The 402-nt window shown below is 39.6% G+C and overlaps 1 protein-coding gene across 1 annotated transcript in view; it reads left to right on the forward strand.

Annotated features, from left to right (window-relative positions):
- LOC107089801 (cohesin subunit SA-2-like) overlaps window positions 1-402 on the forward strand; it is a 45,203-nt gene that overhangs the window by 23,293 nt on the left and 21,508 nt on the right. The gene's annotated exons all lie outside the window — the stretch shown is intronic.

The raw sequence follows: 402 nt of genomic DNA on the forward strand, positions 1-402 counted from the left end.
ATAGCTTAAATAGTCATAGCCACCGACATCATCAGCATATTATACATGCTCAGCATGTCCATTTTAAGCGGTAGGCTCTGGAATAAAGGATATAAACCTTAAAATACTTAAGGAATAATTCCCATAGATTTATAAACATTCCACTTCTGCCGGTCTCTGAGAGTCTGATCTTTTTCTAGTTTGAGAAAATAGAGGATGTCTGTAATCCAACGTGTGTGAAGGTGGTACAGATGGTTTCCACTTCAAAACAATCGTCTCGCCAAAAGGGTGGAAAAAACAAGAACATATTTCTCATGCTGTGTTCGCACCGCATCCACTTTGAGCAGCAAAAAAAGCTTCTGCTGCTTCATTTATGATGCCTTTTCACATTAAGGTCAGCCGTCCAGTAAAGTGAGTCCAGAT

Source organism: Cyprinodon variegatus, unplaced genomic scaffold, assembly GCF_000732505.1.
Source record: "Cyprinodon variegatus isolate N-32 unplaced genomic scaffold, C_variegatus-1.0 Scaffold13, whole genome shotgun sequence".
Lineage (NCBI taxonomy): Eukaryota > Metazoa > Chordata > Actinopteri > Cyprinodontiformes > Cyprinodontidae > Cyprinodon > Cyprinodon variegatus.